This window comes from Lontra canadensis, unplaced genomic scaffold (genome assembly GCF_010015895.1).
Source record: "Lontra canadensis isolate GAN:19392208 unplaced genomic scaffold, GSC_riverotter_1.0 scaffold31, whole genome shotgun sequence".
Classification (NCBI taxonomy): domain Eukaryota; kingdom Metazoa; phylum Chordata; class Mammalia; order Carnivora; family Mustelidae; genus Lontra; species Lontra canadensis.
Genome location: NW_022631025.1, coordinates 13,995,065 through 14,005,441, shown reverse-complemented (window position 1 = coordinate 14,005,441; position 10,377 = coordinate 13,995,065). Strand labels below are relative to the sequence as shown.

At 37.6% G+C, this 10,377-nt stretch overlaps 1 long non-coding RNA gene and 1 other non-coding gene across 2 annotated transcripts in view; both read left to right on the top strand.

Annotated features, from left to right (window-relative positions):
- Positions 1 to 1,790: 1,790 nt before the first annotated feature.
- LOC116873108 lies at positions 1,791 to 1,896 on the top strand. Its single transcript, XR_004383743.1, has one exon. It is a non-coding gene; the product is annotated as a U6 spliceosomal RNA (small nuclear RNA).
- Positions 1,897 to 1,917: 21 nt separating this feature from the next.
- Positions 1,918 to 10,377, top strand: part of LOC116873099 — a 258,629-nt gene continuing 250,169 nt past the window's right edge. Inside the window, exon 1 of the long non-coding RNA XR_004383738.1 lies at positions 1,918 to 1,985. This is a non-coding gene — a long non-coding RNA (uncharacterized LOC116873099). The remainder of the gene's footprint in view (positions 1,986 to 10,377) is intronic.

The window sequence follows — 10,377 nt, the reverse complement described above, 5'->3', positions numbered from 1 at the left end:
CAGTGTCCATTAACAGATGAATGCATAAAACAAAATTCATACATATGTGCAGTGGAATATTATTAAATATTATAACATATAATATTTATATATAATATAAATGCAGTATTATTAAATATTATTAAAATAAAAAACATTATTAAAGGAAAGAGAGTCTGACACAGGCTACAACAAGGATGAAACTTGCGAATACCATGCTAAGTGAAATAAGCCAGACACAAAAAAAGACTAATACTGTATGATTCCACTTCTGGGAGGTACCTAGAGTAGCCAGAATCATGATGACAGAAAGTAGGAGCTGGTGGGAGGGGTTAATCAAGGAGTAAAGTTTCAGTCATGCAAAATGAATATGTTCTAGAGATCTGCTGGATAATGTCAATGTAGCATCTTAAGTGGTTATTTTCTCTTCATAATGTATAGTTCTTTGTAGATAAAAAATGTTAAATCTTTATACTGAAAAAAATATTTCCCCATGGTTTATTGCTTATGTTTCATTGTGCTTATGGAGACATCTGTCATTCAAAAGTTTATTTTAGGGGCACTTGTGTTGCTGTCCATTATGTGTCTGACTCTTAATTTCAGGTCACAATCTCAGGGTCATGAGATTGAGCCCGGAAACTGCTTAAGATTCTCTCTCTCCCTTTCCCTCTGCTCTTCCCCTCCCTGATGTGTATGCACACTCTGTCTCTCTCTCTCTCTCTGTCTCTCAAAACCAGAAATGGTTTATTTTACTATATCAAAGCTGTCCAATTTGCCTTTCACAGTTAGAAATATCAGGGTTCAGATTATCCTGGAAGATATGCTACCATTGCCACCTTGGGTATCAGAAGGATGTAGTGGATTGTCTGGATTTCAAAGTCCTTTTTTTTTTGTTTGTTTGTTTTGTTTTGTATTTAAATTCCAGTTCTGCCAAGCTTTAGGGGTATGACTTTATGAAGGCTCTTCAGTGGTCTCAGCCTCATTCTTCTCATCTGGATAGTGGAGAAAATAATAAAGTAAATCAGTGCCTTTCTTTTAGGACTGTTGTGAAGACTAAGGCTTAGGATCCTTGGGAGGGGTGTGGCATATCAGGGGTACTCAGTAACGGTAGCAGCTACACCTGCTGTTGCTACTCATATCACTGCTATCATTGTAACTACGTCTGTAATTTTTATTGTTACAAATATCACTACTGGGTGCCTGGGTGGCTCCAGAGTGTTAAGCCTCTGCCTTCAGCTCAGATCATGGTCTCAGGGTCCTGGGATTGAGCCCTGCATCTGGCTCTCTGCTCAGCAGGGAGCCTGCTTCCCTCTCTCCCTCTGCCTGCCTCTCTGCCTACTTGCAATCTCTTTCTCTCTCTCTCTGTGTCAAATAAATAAAATCTTCAAAAAAATTTTTTTAAAGACAAATATCACTACTGTTTTTACCATTGTCATCACTGCCATTAGTGACCCCTTCCCACTCCCTAAGAATATTCTGTTTTGTGTTTAAGGAAATCAGTGAGCTTTAGGAGATATGGTAGACTGAATAATGGCCCCCAGACATATCTTTGTCCTCATTCCTGAAATTTGTGAATGCTGCCTTATATAGCAAAGGGAACTTTGCAGGTATGATTTAGTGAAGGATCTTAAAGTGGGAGGATTTTTCTGGATTATCCAGGTGGACCTAAATATAATCACATGTCCACTTAGAAGAACAAGGAGAGGAGAAGGCGAAGTGATCAGTGAGGCGGATTTTGGAGTGTTGTGCCTATAGGCCAGGAGTGCCAGCAGCCACCGGAAGCTGGAAGAGGCTAAGAACGGTCCTGCCGTGTGCTCGCTTTGGCAGCACATACACTAAAATCGAACAATGCAGAGAAGATTAGCATGACGCATGCACAAGGATGACATGCAAATTCGTGAAGCGCTCCATATTTAAAAATAAGAATGGATCCTTCCCTGCCAAATGAAACAGGCCTGCTGCTACCTTGACTTTAGCTCATCTTTGGATTGCTGGCTTCTAGAATGGTAAGAAAATAAATTTGTGTCATTATAGCCACCAGTGGTAGTTTATTATGTCAGCCATAGGAAACTAATACAAAAGATAAAAATTGTAATTTTGGAGAGTCACTATATCTCTTCCAGCACTCTTACTACATTATTTGCTGGAATGCATTGGAATATGTGCCATCAACAAAAACATCATGGGGAAAGTCTGCGTATGAGGAAGATAACCATGGAGCTTCTTTTGCTCCACTGACTGTCATAGCGTCGACCTACACATACCCCAAGGTGGCCCGAGAACCCAGCTCGTGGTGCTCCAAGCAACATGTTGTAATAATGCTGTTTAAATGGAAAGTAATTAGAATGTTTTAAAATCTCATGTATAGTTCTTAAGGGAAGCCAAGAAAAGAGGTGCTTTTGTGGGTATTAGAGTAAAGTGAGAGGCTGACACTGACTTCAGTGAGTGTAAAAGTCCATGAAAGACACAAAAATAGGTAATGACAGTGTAAGAAGTACTAAAACTGGGGTAAGCACACCTCTCTGAGTGTTTATAGAAGGAGAAGGATCAGAGCAACCGGTTACTTTGTAGTATTTTTTATTTTAATTTTTTAAAGATTTTATTTATTTATTTGAGAGAGAGAGAAAGAGGATGAGTGGCAGGAGGAGAGGGAAAAGCAGACTCCCCACTGAGCAGGGAGCCTCAGGGCTCGATCCCAGGAACCTGGGATCATAACCTAAGCAAAAGGCAGACACTTAACCGACTGGACCACCCAGGTGCTCCCACATTCGTAATATTTTATGTAGAAGTTATTTAACATTGGCGAGGGTAAGCACATGCTTCCAGTGGCCTGGGCTCTCACTGTGGCTCACTGGCCTCCTCTTTGTACTTCAACTCAAATTAAAAGATTGTTTCACCTGCATTTAAAAAATGCCCAGAGGTAACCAGTGAGTAAGAGAATTAGAATAAACACAGTCAAGCCATTTTCTGCTTACACTTACAAAAACCTAAAGGTCAGACTAGACCCAACCTGTTAGAACAGTAAGTTCGTATAGCCAATCTCATTCTGACATTTGGGCAACCCTAGTATCACCATCTTAACAGCTAATGATATATGCTGCTAATAACCTAAAGACTGATATCACAGATGAATACTCTGGAGATTAATATATAGCCTCATTTTCAATTGTTATAGAATAAGAAAGCAGTTTTAAAAGCTATTTTTGCCTTGCAATGATATAAATTTTTTATTACATCATGTGACTATTTCCCCACCATGACCAGTCATCCATGTATAGTTAGTGATTTACTACATGCATAGAGGAAAGGAGAAATGATTATTCATTATTTTTTTTAAAGGCCTAGATTAAGACCTCCCATGCAAGTGCCTCTTGAGTTATAGCTTAGTACTGTGATAATTCCTCCAATGGCTGAAGAAAGTCATATGCAGGAATTAAAGATGCCATTTGAAAACATGCCTATTACTGTTCCCAGCCTGCTTCGATACATCCCTTATGAACAATGCTTTGAAGCAAGAGGAAAAAAAAATAAAAAGGTCTACTTTGAAGTGATTGGTTTGAAAAAGTCTCAGTATTCTAAATTAAAACATTATTTTGTAGTCTGATCTGTCTCCCTAAATCTCTCAGTATGAAAATTTCTAAGATCGAATTCTTCCTCCTCTTAAGAAAAAAACAGCCTTTAAAGAAGTTCCCAGTGAAATATCAAGGAGGATAGTGTATGCTTAGTGACTGGTTAAACCACTGTCAGCTAACTAAAAAATTGACCATTTAATTATGAATAGACAGTAATATAAAGTTAAGAATAGAGCATTTTATTAAATACATACCCTAAGGTATGTGCTATTGTAAAAAAAAAAAAAGATGTAGGTCTCAAGATACATCTGGTAAAATATTCTTACACTGTTGCAAATAGGAGTAGTCACACTTTCCTATTTTGGCAAATAGGCCAGATGCATTGTTTTTGAAAACTGATTAAAACAGCAGTTTAGGGGTACCTAAGTGGCTCAGTGGATTAAAGCCTCTGCCTTCTGCTCAGGTCATGAGCCCAGGGTCCTGGGATCGAGTCCCACATCGGGCTCTCTGCTCAACAGGGAGCCTGCTTCCTCCACCCTTCTCTCTGCCTGCCTCTCTGCCTACTTGTGATCTCTGTCTGTCAAATAAGCAAATAAAATCTTTTAAAAAATAAGAGTTTATTTACATAGATGTCTTGTTATAAAATGACCTTGCATTATTGAGATACAACTTGGATTCAACAGATTTTACACATACTGTTTTCTAAATTTTGACAAATATATATCTTTGTTAACACACACACCCCTCTCAAGATACGGAACATTCCGGGGCACCTGGGTGGCTCAGTAGGTTAAGCCTTGGCCTTCGGCTTAGGTCATGGTCTCAGGGTCCTGGGATCGAGCCCCGTGTCGGGCTCTCCGCTAGCGGGGAGCCTCCTCCCCCGCCCGCCTGCTTCTCTGTCTACTTGTGATCTCTGTCTGTCAAATAAATAAATAAAAACCTTTAAAAAATTGTTAAAAAAAAAAAAAGATATGGACTGCTCCTTCATTCCTCAGTGTCTTAGCAGGCTACATTGAGTCTCTTCCAGTCCCTTTTTCTCCCCCAGTACCAAAGGCAACTTGATTGTATGACCACAGGTTTGTTGCACCTGATTCAGACTTTCATACAAGTGGAATAATCTGTGTTAGTTGGGTTTTTTTTTTTAGTACAACAAATGTTTTTGACATTTACCTGTGTTTTTACATTTATGGATAATTCATTCATTTTGTTACCAATGGTATTCATAGTACACTAGCATTCTATTGTATAGACGTACCACAGTTTGTCCATTCTGTCAATAGATTTTTTTTTTTAATGTAGTTCAATCACTAAGTAGGAAGGTACTAAATCTATGGTGCTTGTGGTGATAGATACTGGTTTCGTCTGAGATCAGAGCGATTCGATATGTATTTCTGATTATAAAGGTAAGAAAAGCATAGGGAGCTCACACAAGGACTAGACAGATGTAAGGGTCCATTGTACACTAGTATAATTAAGAAAATAATATTTTTGATCTACTGTCCCATAATTTAGAACAGGTTATTAATATGAACTTGACTAGCATCCTTCTTTGTGGCCATTACAACCAGGATTGGTGCTAATTTAAGCATTCTTTTTCATTTGAATTCATAGTGACATATTCAATCTGTACTTTTCATTTCAGAAATGCCTTATTTAGTCTCTTTTGCTTCTAAGAGGCAGAAGCCTACTCAGGTCAGATTAATTAAAGGAGGGTTTTGAAAAAGGATGTGAGTGGAAAAATAGTGAATACAGAATCTCTGGAAAATCTGAGCAACCAGAAAGGCCGCCCTGACGGTAGGTAGAACTTGAGCTCCATAAGGCAGTAGAAGAATTTAGTGAATTTTTTCTTTAAATCTCTCAGTGATTCATATGAGTTAGCTATATACATGTATCTACTTATTCCTGTTTACCTACTGAAAGGTAAACCAGCATTAGCTCCTTTGAGGCCATATCTTTTGTGTCAGAGTCCATTGTAAGCCACTAGCCAGTTCAGGAATATTTATTCTTGTATCAGGCACCCATGTGGTGGGGATATTGTGTTAGAGGACAGAGCCACTTGTCATCAGCCTACTTCTGATGGGACAGATTCTTTTAGAAGAGGTTAAGCACCAAAGGATACTATGAGAATAAAAAGCTGAAGAAGGTAAGGCCCTAAATAAGTATTACTTTTGAGTTTTGCATTTATATCAGGTGCATTTTCCAATACTTTGACTGAGTCTTGAGCAGTATGAAGTCCTACTTCTACGAGGTTTGAGTGTTTAAAGGATTGGATGAGGAAAATGGTGAAGATAGTAGTGAGGTAGAGATCATAAAAGCTAATCAAAAATAATCCAGAGAGAGGGAAAACTAGGGAAGGTATGTAGAAAGACAGACACAGCCACAACATCAAGAAAGCACTACGGCACTATTAAAACTTCTTTTCTGAATATGATTTGCTTTTACTTCTCTCATTCTTGTGAGAAGCATTCCTATGTGAGTGTCTTGAGACTGATCTATGTGAAATGGCATTACCCATACTGGCCCCAAGCTGACTAGAGTAGTACAAGAGAAAGTCCCTACCTATAAGAGAAAGGCAAGACCTGAGTGACAGCTATTTCCCGAAGAGAACTAGCATAAGTCACATATGACACGCAAGACATCAAACCATCAAACCATCTGAAGCCTTCCTAAAGGTGTAGTTCAAGTTCACATAGTGAAACTTGGGCTTTCAGGTTGGTGTCATGGGGGACCAAGAATTACTTTGTGGTCACTTATTTCTGCTTAGCTTTGTAAGAAAGTCGAGTATGCTATCCCTACTAAAGTCTAGATCTCTTCTATTTCTGCTTCTGTAATCTACCCGTTCGGTGGAACCAAATTCCTTATATCACCTAGGATCTTGAAGGAGAGGCCCTTAGAAGCAGGAAATACAAAGAGGAAGAAATTAGAGTTGCTTATGTCCATTCATAACCTTTGTTGCAGTGTAGAAGGTGCCTATAGAGTGAACGTTCTTCTTTGGCATAGAAGAGGTTGGTACAGATGTCGTATTAGTTACCTCCTTGTAGAAGATGGTTGGATAATTCCCGGTTAATTGAAGTCAGTGTCTTATTCACAAAGGAAGATGAAGGGTCAAGTTTGGTGTTGAAGCACCATCTGAATTAGGATATGCACCCTTACAGTAACAGCTAGACATCATTGTTTATTTTTCAATGAACAATTCCCAATTGTTATCTCTTCTGTGAATGTCATTCGTCCTACTGCTTTTTCTCTGTGAGTAGGAATCTGGCCACACTGGTCCATTTCTCCTCATTTCACAAAAGTGAAGCTTCATTCCTATGTGACTTGTTTATGACTAAAGCTGACTGTAACTGGGGACCTGACTTGTTTTGGTTCAAGTGCTTTATCTCGTTCAGTGTATTTTCACTAAAATAAAAGAGTAAGAATGAGTTTGATCTTCTTTTATACCAGAAGTAAATGATTTCTAAACATCTTTAACATTCTTACCACCTCCGCTTTCCTTGTTTCTAAAGGTAAGATAAAGTTATTGTTGTAATAAATTCTTCCACAGAATTGTATTTTCCTTAAAGGCATTTTCCTCTCTGTAATACTGTGATAGGCATTTATTCATGAACTAAAAGAATGAACTTTTTTTTTTTTTACTATTGACAACATAGGAAACATATGCCAAACACTATATACATTGAATATGCCTGCCTCTAAGAAACTTATGGTTAAGTAAGCAGCACGAATGTGCCCAGTTCACACTCTCATGGAGCGTATATTTTTCTCCAGAGAAGTTGAATTGAGATGCACTCATAGAGATGAGCACAGCTGATTCTGCGTACAGCTGATATTAATAGAATAAAATGGTGATTTGAAGTCAATAGGGTTTTTCTGACAAGTTGTATAATCTTATTTTTATATCTGAGATAACTAATAAAAGTAATGACTGAAAATACTTTGTTTTTTACTGTCCATCACTAAAAGCAAAGCTAAAACAAAATCCAGGGATGCCTGGGTGGCTCAGTAGGTTAAGCCTCTGCCTTTGGCTCAGGTCATGATCTCAGGGTCCTGGGATCAAGCTCCACATCTGGCTCTCCGCTCAGCGGGGAGCCTGCTCTCTCTCGGCCTGCCTCTCTGCCTACTTGTGATCTCTCCGTCAAATAAATAAATAAATAACTAAAAATCTTCAAAACAAAATCCAATTGTAGGGGTTTTTTTTAAAAGACTATTTCAAAATTTTTTTTAAGATTTTATTTATTTATTTGACAGACAGAGATTACAAGTTGGCAGAAAGGCAGGCAGAGAGAGAGAGGAAGGGAAGCAGGCTCCATGCTGAGCAGAGAGCCCGATGTGGGGCTCGGTCCCAGGACCCTGGGATCATGACCTGAGCTGAAGGCGAGGCTTTAACCCACTGAGCCACCCAGGTGCCCCTAGGATTTTTATTTTTAAACTGTTGGTTCATTAATGAGACTATAATTCACAGAATATAGAATTTTTTTTTTTAAGAATTCTGTTTCTTTTGCCACCTGATGCCTCTGAACAGGATTCAGTGTTAAAAACGTCATTTTAAAAAAATTTTTTTTAATATCCCTGACTAGTTATTCTATGTAGAACATTTTTGTCATGAAGAAGTTTGTTAGTGTTTTAACTTTGTTGATCCAGTATAATGCTATTATCCTATGTTTGTAAGATTATACAAAAGATGCTATGAAGAATATTTCTATTCTAAGAAAAATTGAACCACTAAACCAATTTGTAAGCCTTTTCATCCATCTGTTTTCTATATTTAACTGAACAAACATCACTTTATTTTAAAGATATATTGAAACTGTTTTGTAATTCACAATCTTAAACACCATACAGTTATCATTTCATTTCAAGATAGTTTTTTTTTCCACTACAAATCTTTGTGAGTAGTACTGAGGAATAGAGAACAAAATTAGAAGAAATAGAATATATCCTATTATTTTTCATTTCCCCAAATTAATTATGCACAGACTTGACGAGAATCACTGATACATTTGATATCACTGTATCAGTAGTGAACAGCAAACATGCAAACATTTTTTTAAAGCCTCAAATTGCTTGGTGAATAATAACTGTTTTTCATATGCAGGATAGTCTAGCCTAAAAGCTAACTGGAGGCAAAATTTTCTCTACCATCTTCATATTCGTTTCCAGTATCAGAGACCTTTTCCCCCATGGGACTGGTTTCTTTTGCCATTTAAGATAATTTCATGGACGATGGAAACTTACCAGCATGTGGAAGCAGACGGTTAATGAAATAGGGAAAGTTATGCCCTTGTTAAACATCGATTTTCCCCATCTATCTGTCACCTGACAAGGAAGCAGCTAGTTCTCCTCTATGAGCTCATTGTGCATATTGCTCTCAAAATAGTTCTCGCACTCATGAAATTATTTCTCTGTTTATATACCCAAAATATCGCAAGATCATTATTAGCATTACTTATTGTATCTTGTTAGTGGTTAGCAGATTGCCTGCTATCTGACAAGCATTCTAAAAATTTATTAAAGTGAGTGGACCTATTTGCTGTTTCTAGGTTTTTTGTTGTTTTATTTTTCATTTTTCCCCCCTGATTGTTAAAATCCCAATTGATCCTGGACTCAGCCCCAAAATGATCCTTTTCCCTGGCAACTTTATTAACTATTCAGAGCTCTTTGTTTTGTGCCATCCACTGTATACTCTATTACTCCTATTACTCTTAAAACTGCCTGTTGTGATAATTTGTTTGCAGGCCCATCTCTTCTAATGGACTCTGAGATCCTTGAAGAAAGACTGTTCTTCTTCCTCCCTTTTTCCCGTCTCTAGAACAAGGTGGGTAGGCTCTGATTTAATACATTATTCAGCTTATCCCTCAGTGTTTGACAGCGATTTCTTGAGCATTTGCTATGTGTTGCACATGGTTCTAGGTACTGTTAATTCAGTGCATATAAATGCATATAAACCCCTTACCTTCATGTACCTCACATTCTTGAGCAGAAGTCCAATAATAAGCAAAGAAATAGGCAAGGTAATATCACCTGGTAATAAGAGGAAAATAGATAAAGGGTTGGAGGTATTTAAAGTGCAGTGGTCATGGAAGGCCTCTCGGACCTAGTGATAATTGATTAGTGATTTGAGTGCAGTAAGAAATCAAGCTTTGAGAACATCTATTGATAGAACATTCTAGTTTGGGGCAACAGCAAGCAGAGCTCAGAGAAAGCCGTGTGCTGTGTGTACTTTTGAAGATGGTTGGTATATCTGGAATGGAGGAAATGAGTAGAGGTCAGAGAAGGAAACGGGGGCCAGATCTTCTAGACAATGGTATGGAATTTGGATTTTAAAATGTTCAGAATAGATAAAGGAACGGACAGTGTATTCACATGAGTCTGTGACTATTATATAATGTAGCTATTTTTCAAATGTACCAGATTTAATATTTTCTAATAAACATTGACCTCATTAAGGCAATTATTTTGGAATGTGGGGAAATATTTCAGTAATGTTCTTACTGCTCAAGACATTTTGGAAAGTATCTCTTATGCTAATGCCTTCAAGATCCCATGGTGCATATTTTGAATATCTTAGATTGATGGAAAAAATCATGATTTTAAATTGGATTTGGTTTTTGGAAACAGACATTTGCCATTGAGAGCCAAATTTAGTGAATAAAGTGGATAAAAATTCAAGGAACATAGATTTGACTCCAAAGAAAAGTAGTACTTTAATGTAGTGAGGCTAAATGTGAGTGTCTTTTAAACTGCCTCAAAAACACATTTCAAAAGAAAATGCCCATATATATATATGTACGTGTGTGTGTGTATACACACACATACACACATACAC